The 23775-nt window shown below is 44.9% G+C and overlaps 1 protein-coding gene across 2 annotated transcripts in view; it reads left to right on the top strand.

Annotated features, from left to right (window-relative positions):
• VIPR2 (vasoactive intestinal peptide receptor 2) overlaps positions 1-23775 on the top strand; it is a 111408-nt gene that overhangs the window by 53265 nt on the left and 34368 nt on the right. The window lies entirely within an intron of this gene.

The following is a 23775-nucleotide window of genomic DNA, read 5'->3' as shown; positions in this document are numbered from 1 at the left end:
GGATCCTGGGTATTGTTTGCTGGGGAAGCCGTATCTCACTATCAGAGTCCTGGTAGAGTGTGGTTATTGTTTGTTGGGAAGACATATCTCACTATCGGGATCCTGGCAGAGTGTGGTTTTCTTCACGTGAGGACATGTGAGTCTACTCTAGACCATTTGAGGTGAGAGCTGATGTTTTATTCACAGAACCTGAAGACAACTTGCTGGTGTCACAACCAGCCTCCAAGATGCACTTCTGCTGCTTCAGAGAATTGTGTCACTTCCATGTTTATTACATGGGTATCAGCTACTCACTGAGGAGTCCTGGCTTTGTGCCATCCCACGGGGTGGGAAGCAAGCACCGTGAGCCAAGCGTCCTACACCGGGCGCTCGGAGGTAGGCAGAACTCAGACCCAGCAGGACCAGCTCCTGGGCATGACGCCTGGCCATGGAGAATCAGCGCAGCTGCCACACCCAGGTGGCCCACGTAAAGAGGAAGAGCATCCCTGGAAAGAAACTTCACATTGACATCCCCCGGGTTGAGAGCTTCTCTCTCACCTTCCTGAAGACTCAGCAGAACCATGCAGGCCCCAGCCTCAGCCCTTCCTGGAGGCAGAACACATGTGGCAGGTCTCAGCCACGCAGCCATGGGGCAGGATCCAGGCTGTCACAGCTTTTGCTCTGGGAAGGCCTTTTCAGCTTGCCTCAGATTCCGGGATGTTACAGTCCCCCACGTGGGTCAGAACAGGGCACCTCCCCACAACCCAGCTCAGCAGGGTCTGATTCTCACGGGACTCCATGGGCAAAACAAGTCAAGATCACGTCTGTGCTTTACCTTGCTGTTGGAAAAACAGTTATCACTGGAACACACATTCTTAAAATGGAACCACCCCAGGCGTCCCTGAGTTCTCCACTAGACCTAGCAGCTCCTGCTTTTTCAAGTGAATTGACTTTTTAGAGCAGTTTTATGGTGACATAAAAATTAAGCAGAAAGTACAGGAGGTTCTTGTGCCGTCCGCACTGCCCAGTGCCTCTTATTAACATGTGTTGTTAATGTTGCACATTTGTTACAACTGATGGCTTTGGTATAATATTGACCCCTTGTTGTTAACTGAAGTCCCTGGTTTACTTAAGGTTCACTCCTGGTGCTTTGCATTCTGTGGGTTTGGATAAATGCCTAATGACAAGGACCCGCCATTACAGCATCGCGCGGCTCGTCCTCACTGACCTGAAACTCCCCTGTGCTCCGCCCCTTCGTCCCTCCTTCCCCAGCCCCTGGCAACCACCGATCTTTGCCCTGGCTCCATAGTTCTGCCTTTCCAGAATGTCATGGGCTGGAATCCTACAGCATGTGGCCTTTTCAGATGGAATCACCAGTTACTCCTAACAAAAAAAAAAAAAAAAACTGAAACAAAAGAGTAACTCTGGATTCTCGCGGTGGGAGGCTTCCTCCAGTGAGACGGTGTCATGGGATTCGATCCTGGTGTCAGCTTCAGCATGACAGCCGTGTCCTTAACTCACCATGTGGCCGGGCGTGGTGGCTCATGCCTGTTATCCCAGAACTTTGGGAGGCCAAGGCAGGCGGATCACCTGAGGTCAGGAGTTCGAGACCAGCCTGACCAACATGGTGAAACCCTTTCTCTACTAAAAATACAAAAATTAGCTGGGCGTGGTGGCACGTGCCTGTAGTTGCAGCTACTCAGGAGGCTGAGGCAAAAGAATCACTTGAACCCAGGAGACAGAGGTTGCAGTAAACTGAGATCTCACCACTGCACTCCAGCCTGGGCAACAGAGCGAGGCTCCATCTCAAAAAACAAAACAAAACTCTCCACCCACCTCATCCGTGTCATGGGAACGGAGCAGTGAGACTCAATCTGGTGCCTTCACAGGGTTGTTGCCAGAACAGCATGAATTTGTTCTGTAAATTGCAAAACGCTGCACCATCATGATGATGGTCCTGACAGTCCCCTAAGTGGAGTGACTTGTAGAATCTGATGCTTCACACCAGGATATTTGCCACAGGGTATATCCTCAAAGTAAATGTCCTCAAAGGATATTTTGCCAGTAACTTGAAAGAAGAAAAATTCAACTTGCTAATGCTTTTCCACAGTGCAGTGTTCTCATCCTGAATCTTGAAACAGCGCCTCCGTTTTCGGAAGAAGCTTCCATGGGCCATGACGCCCTTGGAAAATACTGCAGTGGCATCTTGGAGAACATTTCCCACAAAAATAGGTGTGGTTTCTGACAGTGTCTAAAACATTTGAGAAGCAAAAGGAAGCTCCAGCCTTCGACTTCTAAGGCAAGAACAGGCACCTCCAACCTCTGAGACTGGCAACTGGTGGCCTCCAGTGAGGGGTGGAGTCCATGCCCTGAAATCCTCCCTGCACCCCTCTCTGCACCAGCACCAGGCAGAGGCCCCCCAACAGGCCCACATGCTCCGGGGACCCATAAGAGGTGCAGACAAACCCTGCACTTTCTGCAGCATGAGGCCACGCCGCCAGGGGCCCTGCAGACACTGACCAGGCACTGACCTTGCAGGCCATTGCACAGGCAGAGTGCCCTGAATCCCGTGCCCGGCGCCCTCTCTGCAGGAGCCTGAAGCCTGGCAGAGGGAACAGGGGACACATTGTGCCACTCTGGGAGGGAGAGGCCAAGGGAGGGTGCTGTCACTCGGCATGAAATGCTGCCCCAGGGGCCCTCACGTCCTGTCTCCTGCCTCACGCTCTTCCTGCCCCACCTGGCAGCACTGCCCTCCAGCGTGCCCAGCCGCCTGCCCCATCACTGGCTATTTCCCTTCACCCACTAAGTGCTCCCAGGGTTCCTGCCCCGAGAACTCTTCTCCTCCCACCCACGCCTCCTGCCTGCAGAACTCAGAGGCATGGCCCTTGCCCCTCTGGCCTGTGTGCATTGGTCTTGTTTACTGAGGACCGGACAGAAGCTGTCTGAGTACTGATGCGGCTTTGCCTTCTGCACCCCACAGCACCCTATGCAAAGTGGCATTGGTTAAGATGTTCATCGTTACACTAAGGGCTGGAAGAAGCAGTTTCCCAGATGGAGATGTGTGTGATGGGGGCTGAAGTGGGCTGGGAAGCTGAGACTTTGTCAGAGCCCATCCAGCAAGGGCACATCCGCTAAGGGGTAAAGACGGCTTCTATCTGACGGGTTCCTGAGAATGTTCATGTGAACCAGCCCAGACACTGCCTGCAGCAGACGCAGGCTCCAGCATGGCCAGTCATAGAGTCAGGAGCCCCCTGGCCTAGCCCAAGGCTTGCTTCGAGTTTGCCTGAGACCTGCAGTTAGGGACACAGTTCACACTGTGATGCAGTGCAGACACCTCACAAAACCACAGGTTCTCTTCCAAATGTTGCTTGTCACCCACCAAACTGCATACCTCCTGGATGGGTTATGAATGGAGTGACAGTAAATGTGTCCACCAGACCTGGCCTCTCTCAAGAGAATGGGGCTGTGCATGATTGCCCGGGACAGCAGGTGAGAAGCAGGCCTGGCCCGGCTAGCGGGTACTGGTCGCCCGGGCCGTGGCTCCTGTGGCTCGCTGCCTGGAAAGCCGTTGAACCCACGTGCTGTGTGAAGGACTCTGCTATCATCACTCCAGGGCGGATATTTATGGAAAGGTGGAGCTGGAAGGGACTTAGACACCTCCTTGACCAACACACTCATTTAGGGACGAGGAAACTGCTCCCAGAAGGGGAACTATCTAAGGTCATTGCTTTAGGGAAGAAAGTGGGCTGGGCGCCAATTGAGATTCCTTGCAAATGGGACTGGAACAGAAGCACTTTCTCCATCATGGCCACAAGGTTCCGGATGAAGTTGGGGGAGACTCCCTCACCCAGACAAAGATGAAGGGAAGGGGCTCTGCAGAGCAGTGGGGAAGGCTTGGGATCATTGCCGAGTGAGTGTCAAGGCTGCTCCAGGGTGGACAATGGAATTAGTGTGTGTGACAGGCAGGTGGAGTCAGGACAGGGGCAGGTAGGACAGGTGGGACCAGGGACAGGCAGGGATAGGAGGTTCAGGAAGACTTGGGGGTGTGGCCACCAAGATCCAGTATTAGAACACTGAAGCTCTTGCCCTTCTGTTCTATTCTTGAAGCCAATCACAACTGAGACAAATATGATATAACACCATGTGTAATTACATGAGGATGATGGTTAGCCTCATTTGCATGTAATTAGGAAGGATCTAATCATTGTTCATCACACAGTTGGTGACCCATTGATACACTGGGAATGGTCTTGAGCCACCCTTCATGATAGCTGCCTCTCTGTCCATCTGGGAGCAGGTCTGTCTGCCTGTCTGTCTGCAAGTCTGTCTGGCTTTCTGCCTATCTGCCTATCTGTCTGCAGGTCTATCTGTCTGTCTGTCTGTTTTCAGCACAGCCTATTCTACTGCCTTAGAAGCCCAAAGGAAATGGGTGAACAGGTAATTAGGATGAATTCAGAATGTTGCTCTTTCATAGAAACATTCTTTTTTTCATTATTATTATACTTTAAGCTTTAGGGTACATGTGCACAACGTGCAGGTTTGTTACATATGTATACATGTGCCATGTTGGTGTGCTGCACCCATTAACTTGTCATTTAACATTAGGTATATCTCCTAATGCTATCCCTCCCCCCTCCCCCCACCCCACAACAGTCCCCGGTGTGTGATGTTCCCCTTCCTGTGTCCATGTGTTCTCATTGTTCAATTCCCACCTATGAGTGAGAACATGTGGTGTTTGGTTTTTTGTCCTTGTGATAGTTTGCTGAGAATGATGGTTTCCAGCTTCAGCCATGTCCCTACAAAGGACATGAACTCATCCTTTTTTATGGCTGCATAGTATTCCATGGTGTATATGTGCCACATTTTCTTAATCCAGTCTATCATTGTTGGACATTTGGGTTGGTTCCAAGTCTTTACTATTGTGAATAGTGCCACAATAAACATACGTGTGCATGTGTCTTTATAGCAGCATGATTTGTAATCCTTTGGGTATATACCCAGTAATGGGATGGCTGGGTCAAATGGTATTTCTAGTTCGAGATCCCTGAGGAATCGCCACACTGACTTCCACAATGGTTGAACTAGTTTACAGTCCCACCAACAGTGTAAAAGTGTTCCTGTTTCTCCACATCCTCTCCAGCACCTGTTGTTTCCTGACTTTTTAATGATGGCCATTCTAACTGGTGTGAGATGGTATCTCATTGTGGTTTTGATTTGCATTTCTCTGATGGCCAGTGATGATGAGCATTTTTTCATGTTTTTTTTGACTGCATAAATGTGCTCTTTTCAGAGGTGTCTGTTCATATCCTTCACCCACTTTTTGATGGGGTTTTTTTCTTGTAAATTTGTTTGAGTTCATTGTAGATTCTGGATATTAGCCCTTTGTCAGATGAGTAGGTTGCAAAAATTTTCTCCCATTCTGTAGGTTGCCTGTTCACTCTGATGGTGGTTTCTTTTGCTGTGCAGAAGCTCTTTAGTTTAATTAGATCCCATTTGTCAATTTTGGCTTTTGTTGCCATTGCTTTTGGTGTTTTAGACATGAAGTCCTTGCCCATGCCTATGTCCTGAATGGTATTGCCCAGGTTTTCTTCTAGGGTTTTTATGGTTTTAGGTCTAATATGTAAGTCTTTAATCCATCTTGAATTAATTTTTGTATAAGGCATAAGGAAGGGATCCAGTTTCAGCTTTCTACATATGGCTAGCCAGTTTTCCCAGCACCATTTATTAAATAGGGAATCCTTTCCCCATTTCTTGTTTTTGTCAGATTTGTCAAAGATCAGATAGTTGTAGATATGTGGCATTATTTCTGAGGGCTCTGTTCTGTTCCATTGGTCTATATCTCTGTTTTGGTACCAGTACTATGCTGTTTTGGTTACTGTAGCCTTGTAATATAGTTTGAAGTCAGGTAGCATGATGCCTTCAGCTTTGTTCTTTTGGCTTAGGATTGACTTGGCAATGTGGGCTCTTTTTTGGTTCCATATGAACTTTAAAGTACTTTTTTCCAATTCTGTGAAGAAAGTCATTGGTAGCTTGATGGGGATGGCATTGAATCGATAAATTACCTTGGGCAGTATGGCCATTTTCACGACACTGATTCTTCCTATCCATGAGCATGGAATGTTCTTCCATTTGTTTGTATCCTCTTTTATTTCATTGAGCAGTGGTTTGTAGTTCTCCTTGAAGAGGTCCTTCACATCCTTTGTAAGTTGGATTCCTAGGTATTTTATTCTCTTTGAAGCAATTGTGAATGGGAGTTCACTCATGATTTGGCTCTCTGTTTGTCTGTTATTGGTGTATAAGAATGCTTGTGATTTTTGCACATTGATTTTGTATCCTGAGACTTTGCTGAAGTTGCTAATCAGCTTAAGGAGATTTTGGGCTGAGACGATGGGGTTTTCTAGATATACAGTCATGTCATCTGCAAACAGGGACAATTTGACTTCCTCTTTCCCTAATTGAATGCCCTTTATTTCCTTCTCCTGCCTGATTGCCCTGGCCAGAACTTCCAACACTATGTTGAATAGGAGTGGTGAGAGAGGGTATCCCTGTCTTGTGCCAGTTTTCAAAGGGAATGCTTCCAGTTTTTGCCCATTCAGTATGATATTGGCTGTGGATTTGTCATAGATAGCTCTTATTATTTTGAGATACATCCCATCAATACCTAATTTATTGAGAGTTTTTAACATGAAGGTTATTGAATTTTGTCAAAGGCCTTTTCTGCATCTGTTGAGATAATCATGTGGTTTTTGTCTTTGGTTCTGTTTATATGCTGGATTACGTTTATTGATTTTCATATGTTGAACCAGCCTTGCATCCCAGGGATGAAGCCCACTTGATCATGGTGGATAAGCTTTTTAATGTGTTGCTGGATTCGGTTTGCCAGTATTTTATTGAGGATCTTTGCATCACTGTTCATCAAGGATATTGGTCTAAAATTCTCTTTTTTTGTTGTGTCTCTGCCAGGCTTTGGTATCAGGATGATGCTGGCCTCATAAAATGAGTTAGGGAGGATTCCCTCTCTTTCTATTGATTGGAATAGTTTCAGAAGGAATGGTACCAGCTCCTTCTTGTACCTCTGGTAGAATTCGGCTGTGAATCCATCTGGTCCCGGACTTTTTTTGGTTGGTAAGCTATTGATTATTGCCTCAATTTCAGAGCCTGTTATTGGCCTATTCAGAGATTCCACTTCTTCCTGGTTTAGTCTTGGGAGAGTGTATGTGTCGAGGAATTTATCCATTTCTTCTAGATTTTCTAGTTTATTTGCGTAGAGGTGTTTATAGTATTCTCTGATGGTAGTTTGTATTTCTGTGGGATCGGTGGTGATATCCCACTTGTCATTTTTTATTGCGTCTATTTGATTCTTCTCTCTTTTCTTCTTTATTAGTCTTGCTAGAGGTCTATCAATTTTGTTGCTCTTTCAAAAAACCAGCTCCTGGATTCATAAATTTTTTGAAGGGTTTTTTGTGTCTCTATTTCCTTCAGTTCTGCTCTGATTTTAGTTATTTCTTGCCTTCTGCTAGCTTTTGAATGTGTTTGCTCTTGCTTCTCTAGTTCTTTTAATTGTGATGTTAGGGTGTCAATTTTAGATCTTTCCTGCTTTCTCTTGTGGGCATTTAGTGCTATAAATTTCCCTCTACACACTGCTTTGAATGTGTCCCAGAGATTCTGGTATGTTGTGTCTTTGTTCTCGTTGGTTTCAAAGAACATCTTTATTTCTGCCTTCATTTCATTATGTACCCAGTAGTCATTCAGGAGGAGGTTGTTCAGTTTCCATGTAGTTGAGTGGTTTTGAGTGAGTTTCTTAATCCTGAGTTCTAGTTTAATTGCATTGTGGTCTGAGAGACAGTTTGTTATAATTTCTGTTCTTTTACATTTGCTGATGAGTGCTTTACTTCCAACTATGTGGTCAATTTTGGAATCTCACTGAGTGGGTGAGGCCATGGTTGGGGCAAAGGTCAGTCCCCACCTGCATTTCTGTGTTTATTTGACAATTCTTCCCTTGTGGTCTTTCTCCGAGTGGAGCTGGGAGTGCGGCCATTCAGCGTTCCTGTCACCACCCATCCTTCCTCCATGGACACTGAAGGCTTCAAAGTAGGATCTCAGTGGGCCCTCCAGGTTGTTGTTTGGTTCTCATGGAGACCATTTGCTGAGTCAGTGGGCACTGGAGTGGATACAACACCCGAGAGAGGTGGTGGATGTTACTCTCAGGAGGATAACACCTAGCGTCCAAAAATGCCACCTGCCCAGATTTAACCAGCTCAAAGGATAAAATGGGTCACAGTCTGATTCAGATTGTACATTTCCAAGCCCACCTGCATTTTTCTGGATAACGTGTAATTGGGTTTCCATTTTTCCTGAGTTACTTATGTAGGCACAACGCGATGCAACAACGTGCTCCTCCTCAGCCATGAATAGCCCAAGGCTGTGTATTTGCCTAATGCAAATCTGGCTCAACAGTGGATAGATCTTTGTTATAACTGTAAATATTTTGCAGTAAAAAAGACCCCTTCCAACAAGACTCAAATGCAGACTTTCGTTGGCATCTTTTCCAACTAAGTCTCCAAGTTTTAATGTATGGGGCACATTGCCTTCTTTTGGAAGCAGATCACAGAAAACTTCTTAGATCTGGTGAAAATAAACTTTTGAATATTGCATTAGTGCCTTACAGTGTTGAACCATGTCATGATTACCTAAGTCAAGATAAACATGGGGTTGTCTCATTTCAGGAAGCAGTGCTACAAGAGAGCTTCCTCCTAAATTAGGCTTCTACATGGTGTGAGCAATCAAGTATTTGTTAAGAGATATATCTGTGGAAACAAACAAACAAAAGGTTACTAGTTGGAACAAATCATAAACTCAGTCTCTCAGTTCAGAGGGAAGCCAGTTGAGATTTGTAGATTTGAGCTGGAATTATCTTTAGATGGTAAAATGAGTGGGGGGGAGTTTCAATGTGAACGATTTTCCTGATTTGCAGCTTGAATGTCCCAGGCGATATCACCAGGTGTTCCAATGAGCTCTCTAAGTGGCCCACACAGCAACAGGCTTGAATGCTGTCCATACATGAACTGTGGCAGCGATTTCTCTGAAGTTTATATCAAATTTTCCAGTTTCAACTTGCAGGGTGTGAGGGAAAGGGCAGTTTTATTTCTGGTGATTCCAGGTCAGAAGAGTGGGGAAAATTGGAAATGTTCATTTTGAAAGTCATAGCCAGACATTGGAGGAAAAAGGAAAAACTCAAATTCCAGTCCAGGTTAGAGGTACACAGCAAACCTCAAAGATATTGAACAGGACTAGAATCTGATAACAGGTACACTGTAGTACCTCAAAGACACTGAACAGGGCTAGAATCTGATAACAGGTACACTGTAGTTTTCTACTAGAACACAACTTTTGTCTCTTCAGTCACCCCAATTCCTACCAAGGATAATCATACTAAGACTAATCTGTTTGCAAAATCAGTCTAGTCTCATTAAACTTGGACTGATCATTTATGTAACTGCATCAAGGATAGTGGTTCAATGCACATTCTCAAATATGACATTCCAGTCAAAGTTTTGGTGATAACCAAAGGGGTTATTAGCTCCATAAAGTCCATCTCTACTCATTGAAACTGTCTGGTAATAAGGAATCTCAGATTAGACTTTTAAAAGCCGCTCCAGGCTAAGCAACCAAGCCATGGACTTGCACAATTGTTTCCTGTAATAAGGAGAACAGATTCTTACTGAATTTATGTAAATACCTGTATTGCCATGAAAATAAGAACATGCAGTAAGAGTTTCTGAATTCTGGAGGATTCAGGTAGAGAGAAAAAGGATGAATGCTTCATTTTTGTTTACAAAAGTATACTTAACCAAATTACTTTGTTATAGATGCATAAGAAAAAAGCCAAAAGAGGTTCTTTAAATCTAGAAAACAAAATATTAAAGAACCAGCAAAGTTTCAAAAAAGTCATAAAAATGTTAATCATCCTCGTCAGTTCATTCAGTCTTATGTAATTAATTCTTGTTCTGCTTGATCTTGGGTTAGCAGTTTTATGAATCCATCAATTTGACATTAGAGTTTTGGAATTCTTACCCAGTTCAATGATATGATCTTAAAGTTACCAGAGAGCTCTGTTTGTTCGTCTTTTCCATGAATTCTTTCCATTTTGTGTTATAGCTGCTTACAAAAGTTTTCAGGAAAACAGAATAAAAACAAGATCTATGGGTGACAAAAGACTTAAAATGGTCATGTTTAAAAATTTTATGAGCGGCTGGGCACAGTGGCTCAAGCCTGTAATCCTAGCACTTTGGGAGGCCGAAGTGGGCAGATGGCTTGAGCCCAGGAGTTTGAGTTCAGCCTGGGCAACATAGTGAGACCTCATCTCAAAAAAAAAAGAACAAATAAATAGGCCAGGTGCAGTGGCTCACACCTGTAATCCCAGCACTTTGGGAGGCCGAGGCAGGCAGATCACAAGGTCAGGAGTTTGAGACCAGTCTGACCAAATGGTAAAACCCCATCTCTACTAAAAATACAAAAATTAGCTGAGTGTGGTGGCGCACGCCTGTAATCCCAGCTTCTCAGGAGGCTGAGGCAGGAGAATCACTTGAACCCGGGAGGTGGAGGTTGCAATGAGCCGAGATTGTGCCACTGCACTCCAGCCTGGACAACAGAGCGAGACTCTGTCTCAAAAAATAAATAAATAAAATAATTTTAAAAGGTAAAAAATTTGATGACAGTTTATTAACAGTAACTAAAATTATGACTAACAATATTATGCTAGGACATATCAGATTTCCATTAATTTTATACAATTTTTGGAACACTTATATTCATCACATATCCATACAAATATAACATAAAGAAGGTTAATCATAACCTTTATTTGACAATGCTTCTCATGCAATTTAACATGTAAAATAAACCTGAATAGTTGTACCTTTGACAGTTCTTCCCATGCAAATAAGCCTGATTAGTTTCACATCTCTCTTTTTATAAGGAGGGAGTTTTGTTTGTTTGTTTGTTTTTGAAATTTACCAGAGGACCCCTAGAAAATCCAAAAGTTTGCTTGAGACCAAAAAATCCTCACTTAGAATTTGATTTTGGAAAGTCTGTAAAAAATATCCAAAGACTTAAAACACTTGATTAGGATCACAGATAGTTATCTGCTATGGCTTAAATGCGTCCCTCAAATGTCATGTGTTGGAAATGTAACCCCCATATGCATGCGTTGATGGCATTTGGAGATAGGCCCTTTGGGAGGTAATTGGATTAGATAAGGTCATTAGGCTGGGATGTCCATGATGGGACTAATGTCTTTATCAGAAGAGGAAGACCAGCTGGCATGCCCTCTCACCATGTGATGACCTCTGCCATATTATGACATAGTGAGAAGGCCCACACCAGATACAGCTCTTTGACCTTGGACTTTTCCAGCCTCCAGAATTATAAAAAATACATTTTTTTCTTTATAAATTACCCAGTATATTCAAGTATAGCAACAGAAAATGAACTAAGACATTATCCATTTAACAAAAGTGACAAAGATTTCAAAGGCAAATACAGAATTACATCATTGTATTTAAAAAAAGCATTAGATTTTTTGATAGAGAAGATTAAGTAGTCAAATTATTTTGATAAAACACATAACCTTTGTTTCATAGGCAGATTACTCAAAACACAAAGAAAAGCCTTTCACAATCTCTTATCAAGAGTAGATCAGTACACTAAGATAACTTTGTTCTTTTAACAGAGAAGACTAAATCCTAGCTTTGCATCTGTGTATTTTTGTCATTAATGCCCATTTTTAAAAACTTTTATAATTCAATTTTAGCCAGCTTGACCACACAAGATCCTCTCTCTCTCTCTTGCTCTCACCAACTTTCTATATGTATTGATTAACCATTTGTCACACCAGCATTTTGAAGATTGGCAAATCCATGAATACAGTTTTTCTATGTGGTACAGGACATATTTACTAACAGACCCAAATATCTTCAGTTTCTCTGTCTAAAAGTACATAAACTTATGTTGAGCAATTAATGTTTTAATATTTTATCTTATTTAGATTTTCATCAGTTTAATTCATTTGTTTTTCATCTTTCTTGCCTGGAAATTTTGTAAAATGGAGTTAATTGAACTAGTAATAAAAGTTGTATGTCTGTATTATAACTAATATTGACAACTCTGAAGGTATATCCTTTTCTTTTTTAGAAAAACTAAACCAACAATATTCTTACTTACCAAAGATTATTCACGTCACATGAACTTAAAAAGCATTTGAGTAAATTCCTGTTTTTCTGAGAGTTTTAGGATTAATTATACAAGTGCTTATTTTTCTTTGAGCCAATTAAATAGAGCTCTTTTATAAATTAATTTTGGAAATGCCATCCAGAGGTTAAAAAAATACATGTCATAAACATAGAGACAGACACAGAGATCTTATAGCGTCCATTTGGAAATTTTAGTCATGTGTCTGGTACAATAATACAAAACTTGCTAGTTTATAAAAGAATAGCTGGATCCAAATTGTGTTTCTGGCAGATAAAATAATTTGCTCAAATGGCTAAAGACTTTTACTAAAGATTTTTCATTTGTGCACTGTAAGTATTCTTTTGGAGAATCATTTTGTCTTTTAGAAGCTTCTGCATAACAAAGAATGCATTTCACTGTCTCTGAAAAGATGAAGATCCTTTGTTTTCGAGGGTACCCCTAAGCTGATCTATCTTACTTATGGACTTACACGATCTACAAGCAACAGTTTTGTTTTTTTTCTTTTCTAATGTGTAAATGTTAAAGGTTCCCCAAAGTGGCCATGGCAGTTCCAAATTATCCTTTTTTAAGTTTATCCATTTTTCCAAAAAGGCACAAGATTCTGGCCCACAGAGGATTTTGGGCCAGGTGGAACCCATCTTTGCCTTAAATTACCTAGACATGAACAGCTGTTCCAAAACAGTTCAGCTGTTTCTTCCACTTCTGTACAGAACAGGGTGACCCACCAAGAAGGTTCAACAAAGATTAATCAACAAAATGGGCAAGCTCAACACAAAGGGTGTGGAGATCAGATCCTAGAGACTTACCCTGGACATCCATGGCCCATGAAAAAGCAGTAAATGCAGTAGGTCCGTGGGTGCTGGCCCTGGGCCACTCACCAATGCAGTGGGTCCGTGGGTGCCGGCCCTGGGCCACTCACTGATGCAGTGGGTCCGTGGGTGCTGGCCCTGGGCTACTCCCTGATGCAGTGGGTCAGTGGGTGCCGGCCCTGGGCCACTCCCTGATGCAGTAGGTCCGTGGGTGCCAGCCCTGGGCTACTCACTGCCTCAGGGCTCATCAGGGGTCTTCTTTGGTTCCCACTCCTGACACCAAAAATATGATATGAAGATTTTATTGAGAAACAAACTGTTTGCAAATAGGGAGACTTCAAAGCCAAAAGTGGTAAGAAGCTTGTCTCATGGTTACAGCAAGGTTTATATGCTATGAAAGAGGAAGTTTATAAGCTTAAGTCTCATTGGTTAGGTTGAGTGAATTACTTGGGTCACTACTTGCCTACAATGTGCTGAGGTGTTTCAACAGAGAAATAAAGCTCAAAATTGGTTTACAGTTTAAGTGGGTAAATGGACACCTGTAGATTTTGAGCTGAGCTGATGGTAGGCCATTGGCTCACAGGCAAAGGTCAGTTCTAGCCTCCATTTTTATTCTTATTTAACAGTGATAATGGGGGGATCCTAAACTTTTCAAAAGCATCTGCAAAGGCCACATGTAGTCATGTAGTCTAAGGCGAACATAGAACAAGAGGCTTCTTAGCCTGTCTTTACTCCAAGAGCCAAGCCAAGCTATTTAAATTTCAGCTAAATAATGTATCCATTGAGTTCACTATTCATAGACATAGAGACGCTCCTATCCCAAGTCACCTGTCTCGTGGCACCTCGAGCATGATGGGTACCCAGTTTTTCATACATGTCTGTTGGTCTCTTTCTATTGGCTTAAGAAAAACCAGTTCTTTTTTTATCTGGGTTTTTGTTTGTTTGTTTGTTTGTTCATTGTGATAGAGTCTCACTGTGTTGACCAGGCTGGTCTCACACTCCTAGCCTCAAGCAGTCCTCCCACCTCAGCCTCCCAAAGTGTTGGGATTACAGGCATGAGCCACTACTCCCAGCCAGAAAAACAAGTTCTTATAGATTTCTAGTCATAAGAACAATTTTTAATAGTATATTATCTTAGTCTATTCACATTGCAATAACCAAATACCATAGGCTGGATGGCTTATGAAAAATGGAAATTTATTTTTCAAGCTTTGGAGGCTACGAAGTCCCAGATCGAGGTGCAGCCGATTCCTTGTCTGGTGAGACCACATTTCCTCTCACGATGCTCCCACACGGTGGAGGGAAAAGGGGCTCTAACCCTGTTCATGAGGGCACCACCCTCACAACCTGATCACCTTCCAGAGGCCCCACCTCTTGATACCGTCACCAAAATGTTAAGTTCCAACATAGGAAATGATGTCCTGAGCAAGCTGAGTCTTTCACACAGAAATGGGTCTGTCTCCCTTTTATTTGGATTTCTCTTCTGTTGCTTGGGGAAGTGCTTCAGTTTCCTCACTTTAGGCCCAGAACATTTTCTGCTCAGTTTATTCCTAGATATTTTACCCTTTGTGCAGCTCTTTTGAATGAGGCCTAATTAAACTTACTTGATAGTTTTACTGATTATTTCCGTTGACTTCTCTTGATTTTTCTGAGTATGGACTTACATGATCCACAAGCAACAGTTTTGTTTTTTTTCTTTTCTAATGTGTAAAAAATTTCATTTTGCATGTTTTATTTTATTGATTAAAATGTGAAAAACATTTTGTGGTAGAAGCAGGAGTGGACATTGCTAATGTTAATGAGAAATTTCTAGTCAGGGCTCTGATTCCATCAGCCCCCAGAATTGTGTGCACAGTTGTCTGTCTGTGTGCTCATGCCTGTGTGCATTTTCCTCCTGTAGAAAAAAGGTTCCATGTCTCCCTTAGGTGGACAGACAGCTCCACAGCCCAGAAGAGGCATAGAGTTCTGCCCTGGGGCTCCCCCACTCTATGTGGCACTGCCTGTGCCTGAAAGGAATTGTTCTAATGAGACCTAAGAAATTATAATTCTATTCAATTTAAAAAAAAGGGACAGGCTGAGCACGGTGGTTCAGGCCGGTAATCCTCGCATTTTGGAAGGCCAAGGCAGGCAGATCGCCTGAGCTCAGAAGTCCAAGACCAGCCTGGGTAACATGATGAAACCCCGTCTCTACAAAAATTAGCCAGGTGGGGTGGCACACACCTGTAATCCCAGCTACTCAGGAGGCTGAGGCATGAAAATCACTTGAACCCGGGAGGCAGAGGCTGCAGTGAGCCGAGATGGGGCCACTTCACTCCAACCTGGGTGACAGAGCGAGACTCTTGTCTCCAATAAATAAATAAATAAACAAGGACAAGTGAATGTCAACTGGGATAAGCATTTTTTTCATTGACATATGGATGCAATGTATTGTACTAATTGCAAGCATGCGTCATCTTTGCATCCTGGGGAAAATCTACTTGATTGAGGTGCGTGTATTTAATATACTTCTAAATTGATCTTCTTTTATCCTTGATATTTTGAGATTTTTCCTTTTGAATTTATAAGTGAAATTAGTCTGTAGTTATTACTGTTTGTTTCAGTGTATTGTCTGCTTTTGACATCAGACTTATGCTAGCTTTAAAAATAAGATGTTGTGCTTTTTATTTGTTACTATTTCTGGAACAATTTTTATATCCTAGGAATAATGTGTACCTTAGAAGATGAAAAGAACTCACCTGTGAAAACTCTTGTGTTCACTAACATTTTTACAACTTATATTTCACAGACTTTTAAAAAATAGCTCTTCTGGTTATTGGTGTTTTTAGCTTTTCCTTAAATCTGTTCTGGAAATGTTTACAGCCCCAGAATGTTACCATTTCATTGAAGTTTTGACTTTGTTAGCACAGAGTTGTGCATCACACTTTAATTAAAATGTGTAAAATAACATTTCTCATTATTTTTCTTGTTTTGATATTTCATAAATATATCTACTCTATTAGGCTATACCAAAAAAGTGGGTTATTGTAAATCTGACCATTTTTTAAAATTTACTTTCCTTAATAAATATTTCCTGAGTATTCCTGTGTGCCAAGCACTGTTCTGGGCATTTTGGATATACATCAATAATTACAAAACCAAGGCCTGGGGCCTCATGGGCCTGTCTTCCAAGAAGCGGGTAACTTTCTGTGTCTTTCGTTTTTGTGCTCTTATTATTATAATTTCCTTCTTCTTGCTTTCCTTGACTTGTTTTATCATTTTTCTGGCTTTTTAGTTGAATGCTTTATTTTCTTATTAACAAAGGTATTTAAGGCTGTAATTATGCCACTGATCATAATTTTGACAATGTTTTGAAATGTTATCATTTTCTCTTTTTCAGATGTTTACTGTTTTTCTAGTTTTAATTTTATTTTTTGAGTTTATTTGGAAAATAAGTTGACTGTTAATTTTCTTGCTCTTTAAAATTTTATAGTCATAAGTGTCATTCTGCAAGCTTCAGAGACATGGGACTCTGGATTTTGTTGCTAGTCTAGCGATGTGTGTTTTCTTACCTGCCAGTACCATCGTGCCTTCATCCAGCAGGTGCTGCAGGGTTCCCGGCCTAGAGACATGGGACACCGGATTTTGTTGCTAGTCTAGCGATGTGTGTTTTCTTACCTGCCAGTACCATCGTGCCTTCATCCAGCAGGTGCTGCAGGGTTCCCAGCCGTGCTCTGTGCAGCGTGACTGCACTTTTCGTGGCTACTTTGTATATTATGAATTCCAGTTTACCAGAAGTCTCCTCTGGATCTAAAGTTAAAGAGAAAACTCTTTGCACCTGTTCTCCTGTGAACAGTCTTTCTGATATGGACAGCTTCACTCATTACCACTGAAATGAACTCCTGTTCTGGACAAGGAGGGGGCCCGGGCCTTGGAATGAGGCTGATGGGGCTGTGGGTCCGAGCTCCAGGCACAACTGAGGAACCATGAAGGACAGAACACAGTGCCCGTGGAAAAGCCAGTGCCAGGGAGACGCTCAGAGCCAAGATTCTCTCTGAAGGCCCCAAATGGGGACAGGCACTCTCTGAGGGGTCCAAGGCCAAGGGTCTGCCTGGGGACCCAGGAGGAAGGAAACCAAGATGCGAGGCTGAGCTGGGGAAGGATCTGGAGTCCGGAGGCAGAGGCCTCCTAGGAAGAGAACCTCTGTGCAGTTCTTGAAACTGCTGAGCTGGCTTGGCCACCTCTAATGAAGATAAACTTAACCTCACAGTGAAGATGGAAAAGTGTGCACAGTTCCTCATGACCATGTTCTAAACATTGGTGCTTATTACAGGAGGTTGAATGAATGTCTGTGCAACCCAGAAAAACCCTGGAAGTTGCTCAACCCACCTCCTGCAACACAGTAGCCTGGTGGTTTTCTTGTGAGTTGCCTCATGTTTTTAAAAACTGACTACGGGAAGGATTTCTTGCTGGTAATGACCTGCGTGGTGAAGCCACAGACAGCCAGTCTCTGGGCGCACCGTTTTGCGTACTGCTGAGCCACGCTGCCGAGGTTCTGACAGGACCTTCCCACCTGTGCGTGCTTCAGCACTCACCGCGCAGTCTGCTTCGCTTCCCCAAGGCCTTAATGGAGGCATTTTTGCAAGAAACCAAATAAGCCTTCTTAAATGACTGAAAGCACGGGATGCATAAAATCAAAACCAGCTTTAAGCAAACTAACATAGTTTGAAATGTAGACCTTTCTATTCTTCTGGTGAAGACAAACACAAATTTTAATTCATATTCATCTCACTTTCTAGCTCACTTATTGTCTTGTGGGACAGTTCACAGAACAAAGTTCCTGTGGTAAAATACAGGCCGAGGGACTTGTGGGGCCCTACTGTTAGTCACTGCCGTGTTTCCCACAATGCCTTGCATGGTGTCTGCATCCTATTAAGCGTCCATGAATGTCCTGGATAGAATTAATTAAATTAACCAAGGATACCAAACACGTTCAGAAGAAACACAAATCTTATACGAGAAACTGGGGATAAACAACTCCCACCACAAATCATCCCAAAATGCTAAATAAAACATAACAATAATCCTTTAAAATGCACAGCTGGGATTTCAGGAAAGTAAGAAAATCTAAAAAAAAAAACAGCTGAGAACCAGAGTGACCGCGGTGGTGGCGCCAGGCCCTGGGGCGTGTGCGGAGTCCTCTGTGCAGTCCTGGATGCAGGGCGGCTGCTTGGAATCTGACCCTGGGACACCTGGGAAAGTTGCCTTATATGCCTTTGCTTTCCACAAGAAGATTTTTAAAGTCCTTCCCAAGAATCTCACCATGGATATGCCCTCCTAAAGGGCAAGATCCTTTTTACCCTCGATGCAGAAGCCCTGAGCTGAGACTTTGGCATCGGCTGTTGCTAAATGGGCAGCACTAGGGGGTACCAGGCAGAGCAAACAGGTTCTGTCTGGAGGGAAATGTCCACCAGGCCTCACAAAATTCCCATGGGTAAACTGCAAACATCAGCTCACATTGACAAACTACAGAAGGAAGAAGCACCATGAACAAGAATTAGCCAACGACAGACAGTAAAATTACACCCAATCTTCAGCTCAGGAAATCATCAGGCACCAAAAGGAAATAAATGCATTTAAAATGTTTTTTAAAAGGGGGAACTGGGGCTGAAAGTGTGAACCAGAAACAAGATACCCTAAAAAGTATGGGTTAGATGAGTTTCCCTTATCTGTGGGGAAAAATGGAGTGGGTGCATTAAACAGCACATTAGACATGATGCAAAGAGGGTTCTGGACCAGGAAGGATCCATACAAAGAAACCAGCCCAGATGCAGGCAGAGAGAGGGACAGAAAACAACAAGGTCGGAGACCAGGACTGCCCGAGGCCAGTCACAGGCTTAGTAGAGGTTTTCCAGAGTTTTTGTGAGGCTCCAATCCTCAGATTCGGAAAGCCTGAAGACCCTAAATACAGTGAATAAAAGGAAATATCTGGCCAGACAATTGTGGTGGGTCTGGAAAGTTCTGGAAACAAGAGATGGATTCCGAACACATGAGGAGGAGCGCAGCAGGTGCATTGTTGTCCGGGGCCTACAGCCGTTCGTTCCAGGAGTGCATACCCGGCCAGACTGCACGCGGGTTCCAGAAAGCAGGGACTGGCAGGGTCCCCAGCCAGCAACTCTCACTCGGAGCACCTGGGAAAGGTAGTTCAGGGGAAACGACACAGGAGGAAGAACTGAGACTCAGGAAGAAAAAGTGAGCAGGGAGAAAGGCCTCCATGAGCCCCTGAGCACAGTTGCTGAGGCGCTAGTGAAACGAGACAGGTGGAGCGGACACCACACAGCCAGGAGCCTGAGGGGAGATGGAAACCCTGTGAGGAGTACCTGCAGATTAAGGCTGCCCAGTGAGGTACAGGAACCAGAACGGTTCACGCGGCTCAGTGAAGCCTAAGGCCATGGTGCTGCACAGCCCAGAGACAGGGGCCTGCCGGCACCCACTGAGATTTTATTCCCTTGCAGTTCTCTTTCTGCTGTTTGTTAGTAGCTGTATGTCCTCCTTATATTGTTTTCTATGCTTTTGGTAGGTTTGAAACACCGTTTTCTGACTGTTTAGTCTGAACCTTGATCACAAGATAATTGTTGAAGAGCGGCCATTCCACTCTGGTCTCCATGGGAATGTCTCAGAAAGGAAATTAGAAAGGGGACGGTGGCCTCAGTCACAGCTGTGGAGATGCCTTCAGAACCCTCCTCAGACCCTTCCTTCTTTCTGAGGCCATGCTGTTGCACCCGCTATCCAGAAGCACCACTCCTGCAACGAACGTCATAGCAGCCAACAGTGGGATCTGCTTTCTCCCTCACACTCAGGCCTGCCCTAGCCCCAGCAGGCTTTGTCGTGGCTGCCAGGGCTGTCTGCGCTGACCGGAATTGAACAAGAGAACAGAGAACCCACTTCTAAACACACATGCTGTGGAACACAGAACACATGCTGGCCGTGTGGGAACCCTCTTCCTGCATTGAGCCCTCGCTAGTGGCTAATTAGAAATGGGTCACAGCTGCTGACGGTGTTCTAGGGGAAAGAACGCTGGGTTTGAGGTCAGATGGCTTTGCCATTAATGCTGAGCGTGCATGATTTCTCTGACAGATTTTAATTAGTTCTATTCCCCTTACAGGAAAAAACATGTGAAAAGAGAGGGGCTGTTTTTTTAAAGGGCCTTGAGTTCCAGGGGCAAGAACCCTGGGGCTGGGCTGACTCTCCCCTCTCAGAAGTGAGGACCTGCTGCTTCGGGTCTTAGCACACTGTCTACACACTGTGGGGGCAGGGTTAGTAATACTCATATCTAAGGCCAGGTTCTAGGACGTGCTTGATATTTTCAGTAAACACACCATTGGCCTCAGTGTTCTTAAACTTCTGAGCCAGTTGCTGTCCACTTCTGGAGTTGGGTATGGGCAGCTCCCCTGCGTTTAGCATGCAGGAACTGCAGCCTGGATTGCTCAAGAAGGACCTCTGCAGAGAGGGGCTAGCGGTCCCCACAGCACCTGCCCTTCCTGTCCTGACGGTGGCTCTGCCCAGCCACAAACCATTGCAAGTGGCAGCAGCAAAGTACCTGCTTCCTTTTGGCAAGCCCCAGTGATAGCCTTGAACTTATGAGATTATCTTGCGCCCTTCTCCTTCGCCTTGACAGGATCTTGGGTCCAGGGAAAGAACTTGAAGGTCTTGCAAATCCTTCTTTCCAACATCCGTGCTGGAATTAACTTCTGCTGTGACCGAGCCGCTCCCTGGAATTGCAGCTGTTAGTTTAGGCCCTTTCTGATCATGAACACGTCCTGCTGGATTATTCTTTCTTTCTAGTAGGAAATCATCATGTTTTTAGAATCCTGTAATGATCAGAGCTATTGTACTTTCTTGAGATTTAAAATACCCACATTGAGCGGAGCATTTTCTTGTTGCGAGGAAATTTGAAAGCATTGAGCTCACGGGATGAGTGTAGCTTCCAGGTGTCAGGCCGGCGCCACCTCCTCATGCACGCTGGGTTCTGGGCCATTGGTGGAAAGGTTAGTGCTATTCAAACAGATCATGCTTTATAAGTTCTGGGCATTGCCCATGGATCTGCCCCCACACACCTGGAATCCAGAGCTCTGTGCTGGGAATAAATCCTACAGCTGCACAGCAGAGATGATGACTTTCAAATGGGTCAGAGCCTCCGCTTGGCTGCCCTTTATGTGAGACTGGAGAATACACACATGCAAATGTTGATTAACAGAGTGAAGGTGCTCGTGTGGGTGAATGGTGGTCATATAGTCTGTGCCAACAGAACGGTCTACGCTGATGGGAACGTTCTTTATCTGCTTTGTCCAGTGTGGCAGCCACTGGCCACATGTGGCCTTGAGCATCAAAATATGGCTGGTGCAACTGAGTCACTGGTGTGTCAATTTTATGTAAGTTTAATTAACTTCGATCTCAGCATCCGCACATGGCAGGCACGTGCTGGAGAGCGCCAGTGCCTACTCACAGGAGAGTTCCACTCAGTGTGGATCTTGGTTTTCCTACTGAGGTTTAACAAGGCAAAAAAATCTCCCTTCTAAAACTGTATTAATACATTAGTTTCCCAGATCAAAATTGATGTCAACCTTGATTACCTGAACTATTTGAAGAGTTATACTAACGAATTTAGTTTTCTTGCTAAGTATTTATCAGTATTGTCTTTCTAAAATGTGTTAGCCCACCTTTGAGGCTTTGTAAGTAGTAATGAGCATAGGGAAGCTTTCCTTGAAACATCATCACTGAGCTCTAGTTCTCGCACTACAAAAATGCAGGGGGTGGAAGCAATTCAGACAAATCTGCTTGGTCCACCAAGCCATCCCAGAGCAGAGGCTGTCCAACTAGGCCAAGTGGCCTCCCAGAATGCCATGGAAGGGTTCAACAGCAATTGTCCTGGAATCCACGGGATGGTGCCCTGAATCCCACAGAATGCTGCAGGAGCAGGCATCCTGGAATCCCACAGATGGTGGGGGAACAGGCATCCTGGAATCCCACAGACGGTGCGGGAACAGGCATCCTGGAATCCCACGGACGGTGCGGGAACAGGCATCCTGGAATCCCACGGACGGTGCGGGAACAGACATCCTGGAATCCCACGGACGGTGCGGGAACAGGCATCCTGGAATCCCACGGACGGTGCGGGAACAGGCATCCTGGAATCCCACGGACGGTGCGGGAACAGGCATCCTGGAATCCCACGGACGGTGCGGGAACAGGCATCCTGGAATCCCACGGAGAGTGCGGGAACAGGCATCCTGGAATCCCACGGACGGTGTGGAAGCAGGCATCCTGGAATCCCATGGACACTGCAGGAATAGGCATCCTGGAATCCCACGGAGAGTGCGGGAACAGGCATCCTGGAATCCCACGGACGGTGTGGAAGCAGGCATCCTGGAATCCCATGGACACTGCAGGAATAGGCATCCTGGAATCCCACGGAGAGTGCGGGAACAGGCATCCTGGAATCCCACGGACGGTGTGGAAGCAGGCATCCTGGAATCCCATGGACACTGCAGGAATAGGCATCCTGGAATCCCACGGAGAGTGCGGGAACAGGCATCCTGGAATCCCACGGACGGTGCGGGAACAGGCATCCTGGAATCCCACGGACGGTGTGGAAGCAGGCATCCTGGAATCCCACGGACACTGCAGGAATAGGCATCCTGGAATCCCACGGACAGTGCGGGAGCAGGCATCCTGGAATCCCATTGACAATGTGGGAGCAGGCATCCTAGAATCCCACGGACGGTGTGGAAGCAGGCATCCTGGAATCCCACGGACACTGCAGGAATAGGCATCCTGGAATCCCACGGAGAGTGCGGGAACAGGCATCCTGGAATCCCACGGACGGTGCGGGAACAGGCATCCTGGAATCCCACGGACGGTGCGGGAACAGGCATCCTGGAATCCCACGGACGGTGCGGGAGCAGGCATCCTGGAATCCCACGGACGGTGCGGGAACAGGCATCCTGGAATCCCACGGACGGTGCGGGAACAGGCATCCTGGAATCCCACGGACGGTGCGGGAACAGGCATCCTGGAATCCCACGGACGGTGCGGGAACAGGCATCCTGGAATCCCACGGACGGTGCGGGAGCAGGCATCCTGGAATCCCATTGACAATGTGGGAGCAGGCATCCTAGAATCCCACGGAAAGTGCGGGAACAGGCATCGTGGAATCCCACGGACGGTGTGGAAGCAGTCCCCTAACGGAAAACCTGCCCCAGCAGCCCTCTTTTAATCTCTAACACATGTTAGGTTAAATGAATTTGCTTCATCCGCGTTTTCTGTCTCAGTGGAGGTCAAACCTCACAGCTCTGTGCTCTGTGTGGCTTCTTTCATTCCCTAAACGCAATCTGTGGGTCAGCCCTGAGCACTCTGTAGTGGACACTGTGGTGGAGAACGTAACCACAGGTGGGCCAGGGGCCACAGAGAAACCAGGGTACCTTCTGGGTGGAGGGTTTCTGAGACGGGTCAAGCAAAGCACTTTCAATAACTGTGTCCCTGATGTATTCTCGTTTCTTGTGCGATCTCAAGTTCTAAAACCTTAGTGTTGAAAAATTTTCCTGGTCAATCTGATGGTCTTTTTATGGGGATTCGAGTTCATAAAAAATGTTATTGTACATTGAAGGAACAGTGTGTCGATTCAGGGTTCAAACAGGACACTGCTGGCACACGCCAAGGATAAAACCGAAAAGAGCTTAAATGCAGAGAATCCTTACAG

Source organism: Hylobates moloch, unplaced genomic scaffold, assembly GCF_009828535.3.
Source record: "Hylobates moloch isolate HMO894 unplaced genomic scaffold, HMol_V3 SCAFFOLD_1, whole genome shotgun sequence".
In the NCBI taxonomy this organism is placed as follows: domain Eukaryota; kingdom Metazoa; phylum Chordata; class Mammalia; order Primates; family Hylobatidae; genus Hylobates; species Hylobates moloch.
The sequence above is the reverse complement of the archived record's forward strand: the minus strand, read 5'-3'. Positions and strand labels throughout refer to the sequence as shown.